This window comes from Heterodontus francisci, unplaced genomic scaffold (genome assembly GCF_036365525.1).
Source record: "Heterodontus francisci isolate sHetFra1 unplaced genomic scaffold, sHetFra1.hap1 HAP1_SCAFFOLD_261, whole genome shotgun sequence".
Lineage (NCBI taxonomy): Eukaryota > Metazoa > Chordata > Chondrichthyes > Heterodontiformes > Heterodontidae > Heterodontus > Heterodontus francisci.
Genome location: NW_027141501.1, coordinates 1,245,964 through 1,270,273, shown reverse-complemented (window position 1 = coordinate 1,270,273; position 24,310 = coordinate 1,245,964).

The following is a 24,310-nucleotide window of genomic DNA, read 5'->3' as shown; positions in this document are numbered from 1 at the left end:
TGACACATATTTTTTGGAAAGAGTTACGTAGTTGAACATTATATGAGCAAGAGCAAATTCTAAGCTTTGCTTATGAATACACAGGACATACATCACAGAAACAGACCAGTCAGACAGCCAGTTCAGGCTGGCGTTTGTGCTCCAGTCAAGAATCCCCTCACCTTGCCTCATCTAAATCTTTCATTATAATCCTCTACCTCCTTCTCTCTCATATGCCTGTCTAACTTCTCATGAAATGTATCAATACTATACTCTTCAGCCTCTCCCTTTGGCAGTGAGTTCCCCAATCACATTACTTTTTGGATGAATATGTTCGATAAGATTTAGTGTAACTTGTCGACTTTTCAATTCTCTCCCTCGAGAAATAGAGGCGAGAGCTCGTTTTATTTTCTTTCTTTTGTATGGTATTGCTAACCTGGGGCAGAACATATAGTGATTGGTGGATTTGCTCTCCGAGATCACTTTATTTTTACCCTCTCCCCACATAGACTTACACCTTCCAAGTACTAAGTGGCCTTCATTTGCCAAGTATTTGCTATTCTGTAAGTTTATTCATGTCCTACTCTAATTTGTTGCAGTCTTCCTCAGTATTGACTGTCCCCCCTCAATTCAATGCCATCCACAAATTTATAAATTGTTTTTGTTCCAAAGTCCAAATGATTAATGTAAATTTTAAATAGTAGAGGTCCCATCAGTGTTCAGTGTGGAATATCACATCCCAACTTCTGCCACTCTGAGTAATCACCCTTTGTTCCCACTGCCTGCTTTCTGTCTTAAAGCCAGCTGGCGACTTATTCTGCCAGTCGTCCCTGATTCCCCATTCTCTAACTTTACTCATTGCTCCATTATCGAACGCTTTTTAAAATTCCAGATATATTACGAATACTGCATTACTATTGTCTGTTCATTTGCTACTTTCTCAAACAATTCAATATAATTGGTCAAGCAAGATTGGTTATTTCGAAATCCATGATAACTATTCATTATATAATTTCCATTTCCAGATATTCTTCTATTCTCTCCTTTAGTAGGGATTCCATTATGTTTCCTGCCACCAATGTTAAGCTAAGTGGCCTATAATTCTCTGCACATTTTCTGTCAGCTATCCGCCAGTCTTCTGGCAATGAACCTTTCTATTGAATTATTAAATATGTATTACAGTGCCTCTAAATCTTCACTATTTGTTGTAAGTACATCGGTGTAATCAATCCGGCCCAAGGGCGTCATCATCTTTGAGTTTGATGGGCTAATCCATCACCCCCTCGTTTTATTTTAAATTTACTTATCTCATTGCTCATCTCATCCTCCAATGTCATGTCTAGCTGTTCTATCATCCTGATATGCACAAACGTTAAATCTGTATTTAATATTCTCTCTCTCTGTCCCCCCCCCACCTTTGTGATGTTATCCTATCTATTCCTATCTAGTGGTCCTATTCCCAAATCAGTCTTATTTTTATGATTAGTGTGCCTCAAAACATGTTATCGTTTTGTTTTATATTCCTTGATAATTTAATTTAACAGTTTCTCTTTAGTTTCCTATTTGTTACCTGACTTCCCTGCTAATCCCTTTCTTTCTTGCTTATCATGCAATCTTCTCCTTTCTATGTACTTAATTTTTACCTCTTTCCTGACCGTATTTTTTCCCCTTATGCCTTGATTCATCCGTGGAGTCCAATATTGTTTAGTTAGTTCTTTCCCTTCAGAGTAATCTACATTTTCCTGCACTCAGCTGAAAACTGTTTTAAATATTTCCCATTATTGTTACACGTAGTTAGGATTAAATCAACATGAAGAGATGTATCTCCAAGACAACTGGTTGAAGTAAATTATCATCGCCATCTATAAAAAACAATACCTGATTTTTGGAAAGATATCGTACTGGAATAAGATTGTAAAATTATGAGACAGCCATTATGGAATATTTTGTCAAAGTTGTGACTATCAACGATCACTAGTTTGGAGCTTTATTCATTATATGTAATTTTTCTGTTTTTTATATCCCATTTCCCTGTTCGGTAGCTGATGACTAAATTGCAACTTTATTAGTTGTTTTATTTACTTGCTGCTGTTCCCCTTTTAGACATCCAGTCTATGATATTGTTGCTTCTCGGGGATGTTTGGGAAATAGCCTGCATCTTATGACATGCTGATGTGTCGATATAAATTAAAACGTTGTTTTTCTCGCTATTCCTAGTCTCTGCATCTGCACAGCATCCTGCAAAGGGATTGGTGTCCAGCTTCTTGCAAATCTGAATCTAAATTGTTTACCCGACAGGGGGGTATTGTTGGATCACAGTCTTTACCATTCATATGAGCTGCTTGTGCAGAAGTGAGATCTGGAAACGATAATCACCTGCTTGGTGAAATATGGTTTCAAACTGATGCAGTTTACTGATATCACTTCAGTTGAAGGTGGGTTCAATTGAGAAACTATTCCATTGTGGAGAGAGCGATCCACTGAGCAATTGTAAACAAGTTCTCACATTTGTTATAATCGTTAATTAATCTAAAATTAGGGAACATGTCGTAATGCTTGGGTCAAATGATTCGAACTTTGGCCAATCGTACCAGATCTACAAATGCAGAAATGCATGACTTTAACAAGATTAGTCCGTCTTCTGTCCCACAGTTGGGAGAGATGATTTTGATTTAGGGTGGAAACATCCAGATCTCTAATTTTAGAAATGTGAGGATTAATCAGAGGATTCTCCCCGTTTCAAGCTGAACTAAATTGCACAGTTTGGACAAATGAGTTTCATTTGTGATGACGGCTTACTTTGGCAGCATTTTATGTAATATGAACATATGATAACGAAATCATTTTATATATAGTTAAGAACAAAGTCGCTGATTGGTGTGGATTGAATGAGAGAATTAATCAAATTAATAATTCCACGATTTGTTTTGAAAAAAAATACTCTAAATAAATCGCAAAAATAAGGAAGACAGCATTTTGAATTTTCGAAGTAGGATTGCACAGTGTAAATATTAAGAAATTAGTAAGAAGAAAGGACAAATTGGTGCAATGCGTTTTAGCATATTACATAACAAAATACGAATATGCTTTTAATTCCATGTCATTTTATATGTTTAAAAGTCCGTTAAATGTTACTTCATCAAATTGCTTTCGACAATCTATCCGCTCACCATATCTTAATTGATCCTCTCTGCTTATTTCTACACCTAAGTATTTCAACGCTATCCCGGCTGGTCTCCCACACTCTGCTCACCATTAACTTGAAGTCATCCAAAACTCTGCTGCCTGTGTCTAACTCACATCACCTCCCATTCCCCCCTCACACCACCTCCCATCCCCCCTTCACTCCTTTGCTCGCGAACCTGCATTGGCTGCTGGCCAAGCAACGTTTTGTCTTTAAAATACTCATAATTGTTTCCATATCTCTCCATAGCCTCACCCTTCCCTATCTCTGTAATTCTCTCCAGCCCCACTACCCTCCAAGATATCTGTGCTCCACTAAATATGGCCAGTTGTACATCCCTGCCTTTAATTGCTCCATCATTTGTGGCCATACATTCAGTTACCTGCGCACCAAGCTTTGAAATTCCCTCCTCACACCTCTTCACCTCACTTTCCTCCTTTGAACACTCTGCAAATCCTAACTGTTTGACCAAGCTTATGGTCACTTGACCTAATATCGTCTTTTGTGGCTTGGTGTCATAATTTGTTTTATAATGTTCATGTAAAGCACCTTGGGACGTTTCATTCTATTAAGGATGTTATAAAAATATAAACTGTTTTGTTTTTGTTCCTTCAGCAAATGACCCGATAAAGAACCTTAAAGATCATTTGCCTTTAATAAATTCTGCTGTTGCCCCTGACTAAACCATCTTTCTTCATGTGAGAATTCATGTTGTCTTTGGCAAGAATCTCATTTGCCACAGCTTTGCACATTCGCTTAATCAATTAATATTCTTTCAAATCCAATCTTGATAAATGAAATTCGTTACTCATTGCAGAGCAGATTTACTGGAAATGTATCAAGCACAACGAATTCAATTGGATGGACCAATTATACAATCTGGGTGTATCTCTTTTGAGTAAATACGCTTAAATACATGTCAATTGAATGGGGTGTTGTTGGGGTAGATAGTGAGAAATTGTTTCTGCTGCCATGGGGCGGGGCTGGGGGGGGGGGGACCCTAACCAGGATATATATTTTTTAAGATAATTGGAAAGAGAGGTTAGAGAGCAGATGAGGATCACTGTTCAAAGCAGCGAAATGATATGAATTGCCAGGCATTACTGGAAGGAATATTGAAGCAAATACCAGGGAACCCTCAAAATGGGATTTAACATATATTTAGAAATATACCAAATATGAATTTCTATGGGGCAAGCAAAGGAGAGTGGGACTAATTTGCAGGACTCTCAAAGAACTGACTCATGAATGATGGGCCGAATGGATTTTATCCGTGCTGAATGATTCTATGATTCAATAGTGGATAATTTTCGCTTTCAGTTTTGCTGCACATTGAACATTATTGCTCTCAGGATACTCTTTATGTTATATTAAATAAACCAAACAGAATACAAATGAAGCCGAGCTGACAACTTCACAGGTAGCAGTTAAAAAAGAAATAGTATAAATACAGAAGCAGAGAAGAGTAAACAAAAATCTTAAATACTGGAAAGGCTTAGCAAATTCACAGCATTGATATAAATGGGTTCATCGAGTTAACTGTTGAGGTCCGTGACTTTTTATAGACCTGAAAGGGTACGCCTACCTTCCTTCCTCGACAGATATTACCGGATATACGGCAACATTCCAACGTTTTCCGTTTTCATTTCAGATTTCCAACATCTGCAGTTATCTTTGAAGCATAAACTTGAAAATATTAAGTATACCAACAGGAATCCATTCCATCAATCTATCAGGGTTTTCATTATATTAATTGAACGGGGACCTCATTCCATTAATTAATTGGATAGTCCATGCCACATTTCGTCCACTTTTCTATCATGGAGTCTATTGTGCTACTCTATTGGGCTCCATTTCATCACTGTATCAGGACGTCCAGTACATTATTATATCGAGGAATAAAATCCAATGCTCAATTAAAGAGTCCATTCCACGAATATATCGGTTTCCCGTATTACTAAACTTGTGTGCTTGTGCGACTGCATTGATTGCATACCTTCACCATCCAATTCATGTGCATCTTTCGCTATATCACAAATTTATTCTGAATGCACGCTTATTCTTCACGGAATAGGTCTGTTTCCCATTTCTCTGACTATGTGCAACACATTACACTCTTTTAAATTCAAACATATTTGGTACTTTCCTGCATATTTCACCCTACACGTTTTATTCAGATTCTGAGTTGGGTCCTCGATAGCACATTTCCTCCTTTTCCAGGTCACATCTACAGTTAACCAATTGTCATTGCGTTTCAGAAAACAGCTTATTGAAGTAAATTAAAAACAATACCGGACGCAACATAATTCCCTGCAGAGCCACATTAGCTGCTTTCCCCACACTGCAACAACTCAGGTAAAATTTACCTGTTGTTTTCTCCCATTTACCCAGTTTGCTATGCAATTAAGCAAAGGTAGAACAAGGTACTGCTGTTTGAGATGATCATTTCAAAATGTTCATTTCTAAACAATCTTCACACGGGAGTAAAGGAACTGATGTAACCTGTTTGTTAAAATAACTGTAACCAACATCACTGATCAGTGGATGGAACTTTGCCACTGGAGATTACTCTCTACCATACACAAGAACTTCCATCATTGTGGCACCTCCGAATTTCCACTAGGACTAATGTGTCCTTTCCAGCAGGCATTATTGTTTCTTAAAGAAACTGGGAGACCCAGTATTTTATCAGATTTCGGTCATTCTTAGACATACTTTGTCAGCTGTTAGTGTTGGTGGTAAGTAATTGTACACACATTCTAATCGTATTAATTTCGGTCAATGCCGCGCCTGTTGTTGTTGTGTGCCTCACAGATTTGAAATAGCCATCCTATTTCTTTGTTGTAAAGTTGTGTAACCTGTGGTGACCGCTGTACTCTGATTTTCCCTCTTGGATTAAAATATCATTTGGTTTCAAACTGTACTTTCAAGTCGTGTTAGTGTCTGTTTAGTTCTGCACTGAGCGTGGATAGATACAATAAATAGTGTTTCTTTCCATTATTTTTAAACATTTTCCAAGTGTATTCCATTGCTCTCACTGTAAACACAAACAAAGTTACACTACTTGATAAATGAAATAACTGACCATATACTTAGCAGATCTGTCTGCAAGATGTATTCCATATCTTTATTTTTTAACTTGCACATTGGACTTGATTCTGTATCTAACTTTTTACATTTAATCTGCAAGCAGCTTGTTCCCCACAACCCAGCCTCACAGCAACACTTAAAGACATAAACTAAATGAATAATTCAGCGGTAAGTTGCTGCATTATCGGAGATATCCTCCTTTGGATGAGTTATTTAGCAAGATTCACTCTTTTCAAAAACAAGTCAGTATGTAGTTATATTGAAAGAGCAATGGAAATGGGGCAGGCTGGGAGAGCGGTAAACAAAACAAACATCATAAGGATAAACAGAAAGTAATGGCAGTGCAAACAGGGATACAATCAAGTTGCATAGGAATGAAAGGTACTAGTAAATGAATTTTGATGTTTAAATTAAGGGAACGGGAATGGCAAGAGGGAGCGTGGTGGCCATTTAAGGTAGTTACCACCTCTCCCCAGTTGTGTGCAAAATCTCTCGAAAAGCGCAACACAAGCAAAGGGGCGTAGCATGCAAAATTCCTTCATACAAAGTCTGAATTGCTGGGAGATACACTGCAGGTTTCAGCAGATGCGATTGGCAGAATTGGGGAACACACGTAGGAGATAAATTCAGGATATTCTGGCTCCCGTGTCATTCTGATCGGTTACTTGAATATTGGCAGATATCACGTCACGTGCAAGCCATAAAAAAGGCTCCAGACCAATGTTCTCTCTGAATTTTCTTTGTACTCGGTGGGCTACAAACTCGTCTAAGCACCAATGTCTTGTGAAGTGGACAGCTTAATGTCATGAAGTTGTGAGCAGCCTGTTTATTTCAAACTGATATATATTCCAGGTTTCTGTGTGGCGTTATACATATGCAGCTTACAGGAAACACTGGTCTGTTCCTATATGTCCCATCCTGTCTATCCTCGCTAATATCAACTCATCTCCAATTATTTCCGTTCCTAATTAACCTCTCCTCTAAGAGTTCACATCATGCTGCTATTCTCATATGTCCCAATATACCTTCTTCTCAAAGGCCTATTCTCGTTCTCTTTTCATTGTCCTCCTTCTACCTTCCTCTACATGTCCCATTTTTAAACTCATCACAGGTCCCAATCTATCTCACAGCTGACTTGTCCTGTTCTCGCACTGCTCTCTCTTGCACCATTCTATCTCTTCTCCTACTGCTCTGATTCTACCTCTCTTCCCACATGTCTGATTCTACTGCTTCTCGCCCGACCCATTCTATTGGTTCTATCATATCCCATTCCCTTCTCCTCACACAAAGCATTCTACGTCTACTCTTTCATGTCCCAATCTACCTACCTCACAAGTCCCAATCTCCACCTCCACACGCAGCAGTCTCCCGCTCCTCACACAGCCGACATCTGGACTTTTAGATGACCTTTATCACCACAAGACCTGAACCTTTCAGTACAGTAGATGGAATATAAAAGGAGCAGGGAGGATGTGCGCTGCATTCAGGTTTAGGTGCAGATCATAAACGACCCTAAAAAGCCATTATTTTTTTACAAAAACTAGAATGGAAGATGAGTAATCGGATCTCTCGTACATCATCCATTAACCAAGATGGTTTCATATATCTTGGTAAATGTCAAAAGTAGGTGTTCATTGGCTATGCTGTGTCTCTCAGAATAGGAGCAAAGTCAGAAGGCCCCGCTCGAGTTTCAAATATTTTACCTGATATCAGTTAGTTTTTTTTTCTGGCCAATTTTCAATGTTTTTCTGTTCAAAAATAAATGTGTAAATGAAGAGGATGCTGCACGATCCTTAGAGCTGACACTGGGACAGTCCCACTGAGTATTGTTTGTGACAGCGACACCCATCAGTCAGAAAAGAATCTTCCTCGTTTTTGATATTAATGATTAAACATTTAATAATAGAATCATATTATTTCAGGAATAATGTCAGCAGAATATTTCATGATAAAAAAACACTTCTTGTATCATTTCACAACATTTGTTGGGTAAAATATAATCCCTTCCTCTGCTCTTTACCTGTCTGCAACCTGTGACACTGTTGACTACACCATCCTTATGCAACGCCTCTCCACTGTCATCGCGCTCGGTGGGACTGTTCACAACTGATATCTTTCTTACCTATTTAATAATAGGCTAAGTATCACTTGCAATTGCTTTTCTGCCTGAACCAGCACCGTTAACTCTTGTGTCCCTAAATGATCTATCCTCGGCTCCTACCTATTTCTCATCAACCTTCTGCCTTTCAGCGATCACATCTGAAAGCTCAGTGTTAGTTCTCACATGTCTGCTGCAGATACACAGCTCTATCATACCACCACCTTTCTAGATTCCTCCACCGTTGCTACATTATTGGACTGCTTATACGACATCCAGTACTAGGGGAGCAGAAGTTTCACCCAGTTAAATATTGGGAAGACTGAAGCTATTGTTTTCAGTCTCTGGTCCAAACTCCATTCCCTAGGTACCGAATCCATACATCTCCCTGGTAACAGTCTGAGATTAAGCCAGCCTTTTGGCAACCTTGGTAGCAGATCTGATCTCGAGATGAACTTGCGATCTCATATTCATGCCGTCACTAAGACCGCCTATTTTCACCACTGGAACATCGCTCAACTTTGCTTTTGCATCAGCTTATCTGCTGCTGAAAGTCTCATGAATGCCGTCATTACCTCTAGACTTGATTATTGCCATGCATTCTTGGCTAGTATAGCATATTTTAACATCTATATACTTGAAGTCATCCAAACCTCTGCTGCCTATGTATAAATCGTACCACATGCTGTCTACTTCACTCCAGTGTGTTTGCTGAGTTACATGGTCTCCCAGTCAAGCAACGGCTTAGTTTGAAAATTATCATGTTTATTTTCATATCTCAAAATGATTTCATCCCTCCCTAGCTCTGTAATCTCTTCCAGGCGCACAAACCTCCCCTATATCTGAACTCCTCTAATACTGACCTCTGGAGACTCCCTGATTTTAACCGCTAGACCTTTGGTAGCCACAGCTTCAGTTGCTTCGGACCTAAGTACTGGAATAACCTACCGACACCTCTCCCCCTCGCTGTAGATACTTCCTCCTATAAGATAATCCGTAAAACCTGACTCTTCACCCAAGCTCTTGTGCATCTAACATAATATCTACTTGTGTCATTCACTGTCATATTTTGCTTTATAATGCGCCTGTGAAGCGACTTTGCTCTTTTTGTCCATATATATATACTATTTATTTGTAATTGTTACCTGTGAAGATGCCAGCTTGGATTCATTGTGTTCACTTTGATTTATTAATGCAAAGTAAAGAGTATCCTGAGAGAAATATTATTTAATGTGCAGTAACAATTAAAGCGTTGAATCTGTAAATATCGAATCATAGAATCTCTCAGAGCAGATAATATCCATTCAGCTCACCATTCCTGGGCCAGTTCTTTGAGAGGCCTGCAAATTAGTCCAACTCTCCTGTCCTGCCCCCAACGAAATTCATATTAAATACATTTATAAATATATATTCAATCCCATTTTGAACGTTCTGATTGAATTGCTTTTGACACCTTTCCAGTAACGCCTGGTCATTCATATAATTTTCTGTTTTGAACAGTTCTCCTCATCTGCCCTCTAACACATTCCAATTATCTTAAAATCATATATCCTGGTTAAGGGCCCTCCTTGCAGCAGAAGCAGTTTCTTTCGATCTACTCCAACAAAACGCCATTTAATTGACTTTTATTTAAATGTCTTGTTGAAAAGAAGTAAAATCAGTTTGTCTCATCGCTCCTTCCAATTGAATTCGTTCATCCCTGATACAATTTCAGTAAATCTGCTCTGCAGTGTGTAACGAATTTCATTTATCAAGATTGGATTTGAAAGAAAATTAATTAATTCAGTGAATGTGCGAAGCTGTGGAAAATGAGACTCTTGGCAAAGACAACATGAATTCTCACATGAAGAAGAACGGTTTAATCAGGGACAACAGCCGGATTTATTAAAGACGAATGGTATTTAAGGATCTTTATCGGGTCCTTTGCCGAAGAAACACCAATAATCAGTTTATATGACTTGCAGGTTGATAGGTAAATTGGCCATTATAAATTGTCACTAGTATAGGTAGGTGGTAGGGAAATATAGGGACAGGTGGGGATGTGGTAGGAATATGGGATTAGTGTAGGATTAGTATGAATGGGTGGTTGATGTTCGGCACAGACTCGGTGGGCCGAAGGGCCTGTTTTAGTGCTGTATCTCTAATCTAATCTAAAAATAACACCTTTAACAGAATGAAACATCCCAATGGGCTTTACATAAACATTAAAAAACAAATTACGATACCAAGCCACAAAAGAAGATATTAGATCAGGTGAACAAATGCTTGGTCAAACAGTTAGGATTCAAGGGGTGTTTAAGGGAGGAAAGTGAGGTGGAAAGGTGAAGAGGTGTCAGGAGGGAATTTCAAAGCTTGGTGCGCAGGTAACTGAATGCATGGCCATCAATGATGGAGCAATTAATGTCAGGCATGTACAACTGGTCATAATTAGAGGAGCACAGATATCTTGGAGGGTTGTGGGGCTGGAGAGAATTACAGAGATAGGGAGGGTTGAGGCTATGGAGGGATATGGAAACAATTATGAACATTTTAAAGTCAAAACGTTGCTTGGCAGGGTGCCAATGTAGGTTAGCGATCACAGGGATGAGAGGGAAATGGGTGGAGGGGTGAGTTAAGACACAGCAGTGGATGTTTTGGATGACCTCAGGTTTATGGTGAGTAGAAAGTGGGAGACCAGCCAGGATAGCGTGGCAATATTCAAGTGCATAGTAAGCAGAGATGACCAATTAAGATATGTTGAACATATAGATTTTCAAAAACCATTCGGTAACGTAACACTTTACAAACTTTTTAAAATATAAAATGACATGGGATTAAAAGGAAAGTCCTATATTTTTAATGAAATCGGCTAAGATGCATTGTACAAATTTCTACTATCTTCTTACTAACTACTTAATAAGTGTACTGTATGATCCTACTAAATGGGTGGTTGTTGGTCGGCACAGACTCGGTTGGCCGAAGGGCCTGTTTCAGTGCTGTATCTCTCTAAACATACGAAAATAGAGCTAAGTGAGAGAGGGAGAATAGCTGAATAAAGTGATCAGTTAATGATATCGGCATGAGGAGGCACCCAGTATACCCTCCGGCGATTTTACTATTCTAAGGCTTTAAGGAGTTTATTAAACGAATTGGTACCTACCATTACTTTAAGCAAGTTAGCAGATACCATCCAGGAATTATATTTCACCAACAAATGCTGCGAAATGATACAAGAAGTTATTTTTGCCATTAAATATTCTGGTTGTTGTCACACACAATGCTCCGTGGGACTGTCTGAGGGTCCGTTCTAAGTATCCTGCAGCATCATGTTTATTCAGACATTTATTTTTGATCAGAGAAACATTGCACATTGGCCAAAACGTTAACTGGTATCTGGTAAAATATTACTGTGATTTGAAATACGAGTGGGGATTTCCTGTTTGCTTCTACTCTGAGAGAGGGAGAGAGAGAAGGGGGGAGAGAGAGAAAGAGAGAGAGATAACAGCCAATGACCTTTGACATTTACGAGGATATATGAAACCATCTCGGTTAATGGATAATGCACAGGAGATCAGATTACTTTGGTTCCATTCCACACTTTGTAAAACACTATTGGCTTTTTTAGGTCGTTTATGATCAGCGCCTAAACCTGCACGCAGAATGCATCCTCCCTGTACCTTTTACATTACATCTACTCTACTTAAAGTTTCAGCTGTTGTGGTGAGAAAGGTCATCAAACAGTCCAGATCTGGGATGTATGGGGAGGGGGAGAAGGTGGTGCGTGTGGAGATGGAGAATGGGACTTATGAGGAAGGTAGAATGCAATATGCAAGAGTAGAGGTAGAATGTTTTGCGTGAGAAGAGGAGGATGGGATGTGATAGAAACAATTGAATGGGTTGGGCTAGAAGCAGTAGAATCAGACCAGTAGGAAGAGAGGTAGAATCAGAGCAGTTAGAGTGCAGGTACGATCAAAGCCGTGAGAGGGGAGGTAAAATCCGAGCAGTGAGAGGAGAGGTAGCATCAGAGCAGTGAGAGGAGAGGTACGATGACAGTAGTGAGAGGGGAGGTAGAGTCAGAGCAGTGGGAAGAGAGGTAGAATCAGAGCAATTAGAGGAGAGGCAGAATCAGAGCAGTGGACACCGAGGTAGAGTCAGAACAGTGAGAGGAGAGGTAGAATGGGGAAAGAGAGCAGACCGAGAATTGGACAAGGCAGCTTTGAGATGGATTGGGACCTGTGACGTCTTGAAAAGCGGGACATGTTGAGGCAGGTCGAAGGAGGACAATGAAAAGACAGCGAGAATAGGCCAGTGAGAAGAGAGATACACTGGAACATATGAAAATAACAGCATGATCTGAACTCTTAGAGGAGAGGTGGATTAGGAGCAGTAAGAATTGGACGTGAGTTGATATTTACGAAAATAGAGAGGATGGGACATGTGGGGACAAACCTGTGTTTCCTGTAAGCTGCATGTGTATACCGCCACACAGAAACCTGGAATATATATCAGTTTGAAATAAACAAGCTGTTCACACCTTCATGACAGTAAACTGTTCATGCACAAGAGATTAGTGCTTAGAGGAGTTTGTAGCCCAGCCATTACAAAGAACATTCAGAGGGAACCTTGGTCTGGAGCCTTTTTGTATATCTTCCACTTAACGAGAGATCTACCTATATTCTAGTAACCAATCAGAATGACACAGGAGCACGAATATCCTTCATTTCGCTCCTATGTCAGTCCCCCAATTCTGTCAAATCACATCTGCTGAAACCTGCAGTTTTTCTCCCAGCAATTCAGACTTTGTGTGAAGGAATTTTGCATGCTCCGCCCCTTTGCTTGTTTTGCTCCTTTCGAGAGATTTTGCACACAACTGGGGGGAGGTGGCAACTACCTGAGATGGCCACCACGCTCCCTCTTACCACTCCCATTTCCTTAATTTAAACATCAAAAATCGTTTACGAGTACCTTTGATTTCCCATGCAACATGATTGTATCCCTGTTTTCACTCCCATTGTTTTCTGTTTCTACCTTTGTTGTTAGTTTTGTTTACCATTCTCCCAGCCTGCTACATTTCAATTGCTCCTTCTGTATAACTACATACATATTTGTTTTTTTAAAAGAGTGAATCTTGCTAAATAACTCATCCAAAGGAGGATATCTCCGATAATGCAGCAACTTACCGCTGAATTATTCATTTAGTTTATGTCTTTAAGTGTTGCTGTGAGGCTGGGTTGTGGGGTAACAACCAGCTCTCTGAATAAGTGTAGGACGTTAGATACAGAACCAAGTCCATTGTGCACGCGGAAAAAAATAAAGATATGGAATCTGGTGATGTGTGCCAACGTTGCACCAAATAACCTCAATTGCGCTTAGAGCACAATGTAATGCATTGACAGTTTGAGGAATCTGAATGATTTCAATAGGTATTTTGGGATTGTTTTCAACTCAACCTCAATCCTTTCTTCCAAGATATCCAGAGTGTTCATCATTAAAGTTACCTGACCCCGTTTCTCATTTACAATTGGAGCCTGATGGTATACCAAGCTGCAATGCCGTCAGTGCTGAACGAAACAGACACTAACGTTACTTGAAAGTACCGTTTGAATCAAAACGATAAATTAATTCAAGAGGGGAAATCAGAGTTGAGCGGACACGACAGGTTAGATAACTTGACACCAAGGAAATAGGATGGCTATTTTCAAATCAGTGAAGCACACAACAACTGGCACGGAATTGGCAGAAATTAACATGATTAGTATCTGTGTACAACCACTTACCACCAGCAATTACAGCTGACAAAAGATGATTGTGAATGACCGAAATCTGATAAAATACTGGGTCTCCCAGTTTCTTTAAGAAGCAATGATACCTGCCGTATAGGACACATTAGTTCCAATGGAAATTAGGAGGTGCCACAATGATGGAAGCTCTTGTGTATGGCAGGGAGAAATCTCCAGTGGCACAGTTTCATCCACTGATCATTGATGTTAGTTACAGTCATTTTAACAAACAGCTTATGTCAGCTCTTTTACTCCCATGTGAAGATCATTTGGAAATGTACATTTTGAAATGATCACCTCAAACAGCAGTATTCTACCTTTGGTTAGTTGTATAGCAAACTGGGAAAATGAGAGAAAACAACAGGAAAATGTCACATTAATTGTTGCAGTGTGGGGAAAACAGCTCATGGGGCTTCAGAAACTCAATGAAAATGAGTTAACTGTAGATGTGATCTGGGATAAAGGAGGAGATGTGCGATCGAGGACTCTACTCAAAATCCGAAAAAACGTGTAGGATGAAATATGCAAGAAAATAGCCAATATTTTTGAATTTACATGAGTGTAAAGTGTTACACCTGGTAAGAGAAATGGGAAACCGACCTATTCCGTGAATGGCAAGCATGCATTCTGAATAAATTTGCGATATAGTGAAAGATGCACATGAATTGGATGGTGAAGGTATGCAATCGATGCAGACACATACTCACCCAAGGTTAGTAGTATGGGCAACCGAGCGATTCGTGGAATGGACTCTATAATTGAGGATTGGATTTTATTCCTCGATATAATAACGTAACGGTAGACCCGATACAGTAGTGCAATGGAGCCCAATAGAGTAGCAAAATAGGCTCCAAGATAGAATAGTGGACAAACTGTGGCATGGACTATTCAATGAAATAATGGAATGGGCTCCCCGTACAATTAATATAATGAAAAGCCAGAGAGATTAATGGAATGGATTCTTGTTGGTATACTTAATATTTTCAAGTTTATGCTTCAAAAATAACTGCAGATGTTGGAAATCTGAAATGAAAATGGAAAATGTTGGAAAGTTGCAGTATATCTGGTAATATCTGTCGAGGAAGGAAGATATGATTAACCATTAAGGCCTATAAAATGGTCACGGACCTCAACAGTTAACTCTATGGACCCATTTATATTAATGCTGGTGGAGTTGCTATGCCTTTCCAGTATTTGCAGATTTGTGTTTGCAATTCTTTGTTTTCTGTATTATACTATATATTTTTCACTGTTACCTGTGAAGATGTCAGCTCGGTTTCCTTTGTCTTCTGTTTTGTTTATTTAATGTAACATAAAGCGTATCCTGAGAGCAATAATTTTCAATGTGCAGTAAAACCGAAAGCGAAAAGTTATCCACTATTGAATCATTGAAACATTCAGCACAGATAATATCCATTCGGCCACTATTCCTTTGCCAGTTCTTTGAGAGGCCTGCAAAATAGTCCCTCTTGCTTGTTCTTTCCCCATAGCAATTCATATTTGTTACATTTCTAAATGTATATTAAAACTCATTTTGAAAGTTCCCATGGTATTTGCTTCTAACATCTTTTCAGTAATGCCTAGCAATTCAAATCATTTCACTGCTTTAAAAAGTTGTCCTCGTCTGCGCTCTAACCGATTTTGCCAATTATCTTAAAATTATGTATCCTGGTTAGGGGTCCTCCTGGCAGCAGATACAGTTTCTTTCTATCTACTCTAACAAAACCCCATCCAATTGACATTTATTTAAACGTATTTGCTCAAAAGTGATGCAGCCAGTTTGTCTAATCGCTCCTTGCAATATAATTTGTTCATCCCTGATACAATTACGGTAAACCTGCTCTGCAATGAGTAACGAATATTATTTATCAAGATTGGATTTCAAAGAAAATTAATTGATTAAGTGAGTGTGCAAAGCTGTGGCAAATTAGGCTCTTGCCAAAGACAACACGAATTCTCACGTGAAGAAGGATGGTGTAATCAGGGAGAACAGCAGGATTTATTTAAAAAAAATTATGTTTGAGTATCGTTATCGGGTCCGTTGCTAAATAAACAGCAACAAAACAGTTTATAACTTCATAAAACCTGTAACAGAATGAAACGTCCCAAGGTGCTTTATATGGACCTTATGAAACAAATTTGACACCAAGCCGCAAAAGAAAATGTTAGGTCAGATGACCAAAAGCTTTCTCAAACAGTTAGGATTGAAGGAGTGTTTAAAGGAGACAGTGAGCTGGAGAGGCAGAGAGGTGTGAGGAGGAAATTTCAAAGCTTGGTGCGTAGGTTACTGAATGCATGGTCACCAATGATGGAGCAATTAAAGGAGGTGGGGGTTGCACATCTGGCCATAATAAGAGGAGCACAGATATATTGGAGGGTTATGGGGTTGGAGAGAATTACAGAGATAGGGAGGGGTGAGGGATATGAAAACAATTATGAGAAAGTTAAAGTCAAAGCATTGCTGGACCAAGAGCCAATGTAGGTTAGCGAGCAAAGGGTGAAGGGGGAATGGGAGATGGTTTGAGTTAGACACAGGCAGCGGAGTTTTGGATGATCTCAAGTTTATAGTGAGTAGAATTTTGGAGACCAGCCAGGTTAGCGTTGAAATGCCCCAGCTTAGAAGTAAGAAGTGAGGATCAGTTAAGATATGTTGAGTGGATAGATGTTCAAAAGCTGTACGATAAAGTAACACTTAATGGACTCTTTTAAAGTATAAAATGACATGGGATTAAAAGGATAGGCCTATTTTGTTAATAATTGGTTAAGATGAGTTGTACAAATTTGTCCTTTCTTCTTAATAATTTCTTAATATTTGTACTGTGTGATCCTACTTAGAAAATCCAAAATGCTGTCATCATTATTTATGTGATTTATTTCGTTTTTCAAAATGTCATGGAAATCTTTAGTTGATTAATTCTCTCATTCAATTCACATCCTTCAGGGAATTTGTTCTTAATTATATGTACATAAAATTACTTCGTTGTGATATTTTCACAGTACATTAAAATGCTGCCAAAGTAAGCGGTCAGTACAAATGAAAATCATTTGTCCAAACTGTGCAATTTGGTTGAGTTTGAAAGGGATAGAATCCCCTGACTAATCCTCGCATTTCTAAAATTAGAGACCGGGATGTTTCCACCCACATCCAAATCATCTCTCCCAACTGTGTGAGTTATTGTGGGACAGAACACAGACTGATCTTGATAAAGTCATGCATTTTTACATTTGGAGAGCTGGTTACATTGGGTGCGAATTGAATGAGAGAATTAATAAAATAAATAATTCCAAACTTCGAATCATTTGACCCAAGCATTACGGCATGTTCGCTAATTTTAGATCGGATTAGGATTATAACAAAGGTTAGAGTCACTTGTTTACAATTGCTCAATGGATCGCTGTCTCCACAATGGAATAGTTCCTCAATTGGACCCACCTTCAACTGAAGTGATATCAGTAAACTGCATCAGTTTGCAACCATATTTCATCAAGCAGGCGATTATCGTATCCAGATGTTACTTCAGCACAATCAGCTCATATGAGTGGACAAAGACTCTGATTCAACAATGCCCCACTATCGGGTAAACAATTTAGATTCAGATTTGGAAGAATCTAAACACCAGTCACTTTGCAGGAAGCTGTGCAGATGCAGAGAGTAGGAATTGCGAGAAGAACAACGTTTTAATTTATATCGACACATCACCATGTCATTACATACAGGCTATTTCCCAAAAATCCCCAAAAAGCAACAATATCAGAGACTGGATGTCTAAAAGAGGAACAGCAGCTAGCAAAGAAAATAACTAATACATATCGAATCAATACATCAGCTGAAGAACAGGGAAATTGGATATTAAATGGGATATTACAGAAAAAAATACATGAAACGAATGAAGCTAAAAACTAGTGACTGTAGGCAGCAAAACTTTGACAAAATATTCCACAATGGCTGTCTCATAATTTTAAAAGCCTATTTCAGTGCGATATCTAGCCAAACATCAGGTTATGTTCTTGTAGATGGCGATGATAATTTACTTCAACAAGTGCATGGGAGATAAATCTCTTCATGTTGATTCAATCCTATCTATGTAGAACAACAATGGGAAACATTGAAAACAGTTTTCATCGAAGTGCAGGACAATGTGGATTACTCAGAAGGGAAAGAACTAACTAAACACTGTTGGACTGCATGGATGAATCAAGGCCTAATGGAAAAATGAGAGTTAGGAAAGAGGCAAAAATTAAATACACAGAAAGCAGAAATTGCATGATAAGAGAGAAAGAAAGGGATTAGCAGAGAAGTCAAATAATACATATGAAACCAAAGAGAAACAGTGAAATTAAATTATCAAGGAATATAAAACAAAATATTAACATTTTAGAGGAATATTAATAAAAAAAGACTGGGCTTGGAATACGACCACTAAGGAATAGGTAGGATAAAATCACAAAGGGGAGAAAGAGGGAGAGAGAGAGTGAGAGAGAGAATATTAAATGCATATTTCGCTTTGGTGTTCATCAGGATGATAGAACAGCTAGACATGGCATTGCAGGATGAGATGGACCATGAGATGGTTGCATTTAAAATAAAAGGGGGATGTGCTGAATTCGCCAATCAAACTCAAAGATACTGAAGCTCCTGAGCCGGATTGATTACATCCATGTACTTTATAACAATCTAGGGAAGATTTAGAGGCATTGCAACATATATTCGATAATTCTATAGAAAAGATTCATTGCTAGAAGACTAGCAGATAGTTGACGTAATTCCATACTTAACAAGGATGACAGAACATGTACCGATAATTATAGGTCACTTGGCTTAATGCTGGTGGTAGGAAAAATAATGGAATCCCTACTAAAGATGAGAATAGAAGAATATCTGTAAATGGAAAATATATAATTATTGGTCAGCATGGATTTTGAAATGGCAAATCTTGCTTGATCAACTGTATTGAATTGTGTGAGGTGGTAGCAAATAGACTAGACAATGGTAATGCAGTGTATGTAATATATCGGGGTTTCAAAAGGTGCTCGATAAGGTGTCCCATAATAGATTAATGAATAAAGTCAGAGAATGTGGAATCAGGGGACGACTGGCAGAATAGATTACTAGCTGGCCTCAAAACAGAAAGAAGATAGTGGGAGCAAAGGGTAATAACTCAAAGTGGCAGACGTTGGGATCTGGTGTTCCACAAGGATCAGTGATGGGACCACTGCTATTTAAAATCTACATTAACGATTTGGAATTTGGAATCAAAATAAAACCATTTCTAAATTTGTGGAAGGCAACGAATTGAGGTGGGATAGTCAATACTGAGGAAAACTGCAACAAATTAGAGGAGGACATGAATAAACTTACTGAATGGCAAATACTTGGCAAATGAAGGCCACTTAGTACTTGGAAGGAGTAAGTCTAGGTGGGCAGAGTTTAAAAATAATGTGATCTCGGAGAGCAAATCCACCAATCACTACATGTTCTGCGACAGGTTAGCAATACCATATGAAAGGGGAAGAAAGAAAGGAAAAAAAAAACGAACTCTCGGCTTTATTTCTCGAGGGAGAGAATTGGAAAGTTGACAGGTTACGCTAAATCGTATCGAATATATTTACCCAAAGAGTAATGTGATTGTGGAACTCGATGCCACAGGGAGAGGCTGAAGTATTGATACATTTCATGAGAAGGTAGACAGGCATATCAGAGAGAAGTGAGGAGAGGATTATGGTGACAGATTTAGATGTGGTAAGGTGGGTGGATTCTTGACTGGAGCACAAACGCCAGCCTGAACTGGTTGTCTGAATGGCCTGTTTCTGTGCTGTATGTCCTATGTATTCGTAGACAAAGCTTAGAATTTGCTCATGTTCATATAATGGACGACTATGTAACTCTGTCCAAAGGAAATGTGTCAGCTTCGAGTCCCTCCATTTTACATTTACATTTGTCCTTCAGTGAAATCATCTGGAAAGACAGCATCAATACCCACATGTGCGCTGAAAATACCCAGCTCTACCTCACCGAGATAAATTATCTTGACATCTTCAATGCCTTTTAAATGTCGGTCTGATTTTCTGACATCCAGTACTCGATGAACAGATATTTCCTCAACTAAATACTGGAAAGACAGAAGCCATTGTTCTTTCGTCCACGCTTCAAATTATCTTGTCTAGTCACAGCTCCGTCCCTCTCCCTGGTAACTGTTGGAGCATGACAGAGATTGATTACACCATTGGTGTCATATTTACCACCGAGATGTGCATCTGACCACCTATCCATAGCGTCACTAAGACTGCCTACTTCCATCACTGGAACATCACCTGACTCTATTCCTTTCTCTGTTCATCGCCTGATATACTCTCATCTATGCTTTCATTTTCTCCAGACCATTTTTCAATATATTGCTAGCCGACTTTTCATTTTCTATCTTCTGTAAAGTTGAAGTGTAAAACTCTGGTGCCGGTGTGCGAACTAACACCCAACACCCCTGCACTTGCTGAGCTACACTGACTCCCTTTTTAGAGTACCTCCTTTTTAAAATGTTCATCCTTGTTTTCAAATCCCTCCAGTACCTCACTCTTCCTCATATCTGTAATCTACAGAAGTCCTGCAACCCATTGACATTTATGCACTCCTCCAATCCAGGCATCTTCAGCATTACCGATTTTAAGTGATCCACCATTGGCTGTTGCTCCTTCAGCTTTGTGTTCTTTTCTGGGATGTGGGCGTCGCTGACAAGACCAGCATTTGTGGTCCATCCCAATTGCCCCTTACAACTGAGTGGCATGCTAGAGTATTTAAGAATCAACCACATTGATGTGAGTCTGGAGACAAATGTAAGCCAGCCCAGCTAAGGATGACATATTTCCTTTCGTAAAACGAAGAGAAGCCAACGTCTTGTTTTATTTATGAAACGGTTGTTGCTTCATTGCACCATTAATGAGCTTACCGTTTCAGGGTTAAATTAATTCATTTATTTTGTTAATTAAGTGCATTTAAATGCCAGAATCTGCCCATATCTATGATCAGATAGGTGAGTGGAACTAAAACCAGTGCAGAACCATGGAAAATGATAGTGCGTGATACATAAGACGGTTAGTATATGAATAGAGTTAACAGGCTTTGTGACCTGGTTATGAGATTGAGACGAATCAAATTGCACTTTGAAACATCCAGTGTAGGCTTGTTATACCAAATATTATCCTTCTAAACTGAATTACACGATTCTATAAGTGCAGGAGGGGATGAAAAATAAATGGTTGTCCCAGGGAAGGAGTTAAACAAAAGGCTTACAATTTAAAATGTAATTCGATGGATAAATGGGAGCTTGTGGTATTCCACCAGGCTGATAACGACCTTGAGTATCCTGCAAGTGAAGGTTCAGAGGGGCACATGAGTGCATGAGGAAGAGACTGGAGAGACAGAGTCATGGATGAGAGTTTCAATATCAGGAGACTATGTAGCAAAGTTGGCAGGTGAATGAAAACAGGTCCTTTGTGATGGAATGAAATTGGGTCATCAGTTTAGCTCGGGTGTTAGACAGGGGCAAATATCCTGCATCTGTTCACCAATATAGAACAAACAGGCATATTCCTGCTGTAAAAGAATGGTGAGAACATTTCGTTGGTGCACATTTGATGTTCGTCCCCGATTATAACCAAAGATAATTTCCAGGCTACAAGACTGACATTGACGTCTGGCAATGCATTTTCTAGCAGGGAGAGTGCAAGAACAGAATGAAACAGGACTGCTGTGTCCTTGGATTCATTGTGCAATATAGATAAATTGGCATAATTTGTAAATGATGCGATAGCAGTGAACTTTGTAAATTTACTTACTTGAAAACAGTCAATAAATCCATTGATCATTGTTAGCTCTTCATGCATGGGTCCAGCTTTCAGCCATATCCCTAAGCGGGTTCTGATTATGAAATGTATCTTCTGTTCGACTTGTTCATGGTATATCAACCACATTATATATGTTGGAGTGATCATTGTTGTTGTTATGTGTTTTTTCAGGTGAGGATAACTAATATTAATCATCAATGGTATAGCTTTGCACAGGCTTAACCCTTACATAAATCAGGGCACACCCGGGAGGAGACTGATGCGGAGTGGCGCCAGGGAGACCTGGGAGGAGGCAGATCAAGAGCGGTGGCCGGCGGACATGGGAGGAGGTTGATCCAGAGCAGTGGCAGGCGGACCTGGGAGTAGGCTGATCTGGAGCGGCAGCAGGCAGACCTGGGAGGAGGCTGATCTGGAGCCGCAGCAGGCAGACCTGGGAGGAGGCTGATCCAGAGCGGCAGTAGGCAGACCTGGGAGAAGGCCGATCGGAGCACTGGCAGGCAAACCTGGGAGGAGGCTGATCTGGAGCGGCAGCAGGCAGACTTCGGAGGAGGCTGATCTGGAGCAGCAGCAGGCAGACCTGGGCGAAGGCTAATCTGGAGCAGCGGCAGGCGGACTTGGGAGGAGGTGGATCCAGAGCAGCGGCCGGCTCTGTCTCTCTCTCCCTCTCTCTCCCGCCCTCTCTCTCTCTCTCCTTCTCTCTCTCTCTTCCCCCTCTCTCTCTCTCTTTGTCTATGTTTCTGTCTCTCTCTGTCTCTGTCTGTCTGTCTGTCTCTCTCTCTCTCTCTGTGCCGGCGCATGCTGAGATTCGAAAGAGGGAAAGATCTCTTACAGAGACATCACAGAATATCTGCAAGGTGATTGGTTGGGTAAATGATAGCTGTTAGTGCATTTCAATTGTTTAAAAAAAGAAGGGAAAGTTTCTTTTTAAAAAGAAAAACTTAATTTATAAGGAGAGTAGTGCTAAAGTATGCATGTATTTTTTTTAATTTGTGCAATTTATTAAGAACTTTAGATTGTAGTGGGTAGTGTTTGGAGTAGACCCTAGCGTAATTCGTGTTTTTAAAGACAGTAACTAAGTAATCTAAAGCTAAGTCATGGCAGGAGAGCTCGCACCCGTGATATGCTCCTCCTGCGCTATGGGGGAAATCAGGGTTGCTTCCAGTGCCCCTGACGACCATGTGTGGAGGAAGTGTATTCATCTGCAGCTACTGGCTACCCGCATTCCGGAGCTGGAGCTGAAGCTGGGTTCACTGTGGAGCATCCGCGATGCTGAGGACGTCGTGGATAGCAGGTTTAGTGAGGTGGTCACACCGCAAGTCATGACTGCACAGGTAGAAAAGGGATTGGTGACCACCAGGAGGAGTAACAGGCGCAGGCAGGTAGTGCAGAAGACCCCTGTGGCCATCCCCTTCCCAAACAGACATACCGCTTTGGATACCGCTGGCGGGATGACCTCCCACGGGAAAGCAGCAACAACCAGGTTCGTGGCACAACAGATGGTTCATCGGGGGGCATAAAGGCTGGAAGAGACATAGTGATAGGAGATTCAATTGTAAGGGGAACAGATAGGCTTTTCTGTGGCTCCAAACGGGACTCCAGGATGTTATGTTGCCTCCCTGATGCTCGGGCCAAGGATGTCATAAGATCATAAGATCATAAGAACTAGGAGCAGGAGTAGGCCGTCCGGCCCCTCGAGCCTGCTCCGCCATTCAATAAGATCATGGCTGATCTTTTCGTGGACTCAGATCCACTTACCCGCGCTCCCACCGTATCCCTTAATTCCTTTATTGTTCAAAAAGATTTCTCCCTTAGCTTTAAAGACTTTTACTGAAGAAGCGTCAACTACTTCACTGGGCAATGAATTCCAAAGATTAACAACCCTCTGGGTGAAAAAGTTCCTTCTTAATTCAGTCCTAAATCTGCTCCGTTTAATCTTGACGCTATGCCCTCTTGTCCTAGTTTCACCTGCCATGTGTCTACTTGTATCTTATCTATTCCCGTCATGATTTTATATGTTTCAATAAGATCCTCCCTCATTCTTCTGAAGTGCAATGAATATAATCCCAATCTACTCAGTCTCTCCTCATAAGCCAACCCCTTCAACTCCGGAATCAACCTAGTGAACCTCTTCTTCACCCTCTCCAGTGCCAGTATATCCTTTCTCAAGTGTGGAGACCAAAACTGCACACAGTACTCCAGGTGCGGCCTCACCAGTACCTTATACAGCTGCAGCATAACCTCTCTGCTTTTAAGCTCAATCCCTTTAGCAATGAAGGGCAAAATTCCATTTGCCTCCTAATTACTTGCTGTACCTGCAGACCAACCTTCTGTGATTCATGCACAAGGACACCTAGGTCCCTC